Raw genomic sequence first — 435 nt, 5'->3', positions numbered from 1 at the left:
ATATATATATATATATATATATATATATATATATATATATGTGAGCTGTATAGGGCTAGAGTTGTTGTCTCTTTATAGATATGTAAATGTTTATCTGCTTTGTCTTTGTCTTTCTTTCTGTCTTTGTCTTCGTTTGTCTTTGCTTTTGTTTGTCTTTGTCTCTGTTTTTGTTTTTGTTTGTCTTTGTCTTTGCTTTTGTTTGTCTTTGTCTTTGTCTTTGTTTGTCTTTGTCTTTGTTTTTGTTTGTCTTTGTCTTTGTCTTTATTTATCTTTATATATATGCAAAGACAAAGACAAACAAAGACAGAAAGATACAAAAGGAGACAAAAGGAGACAAAAGGAGACAGACAGAGATAGAAAAAAACAGAGACAGAAAGAGACAAAAGGAGACAAAAGGAGACAGAGAGAAACAAACAGAGACAGAAAGCAACAAAG

This window comes from Eimeria mitis, genomic scaffold (genome assembly GCF_000499745.2).
Source record: "Eimeria mitis Houghton genomic scaffold, Emh_scaff1721, whole genome shotgun sequence".
Lineage (NCBI taxonomy): Eukaryota > Apicomplexa > Conoidasida > Eucoccidiorida > Eimeriidae > Eimeria > Eimeria mitis.
Note: the sequence above shows the minus strand (reverse complement) of the source record.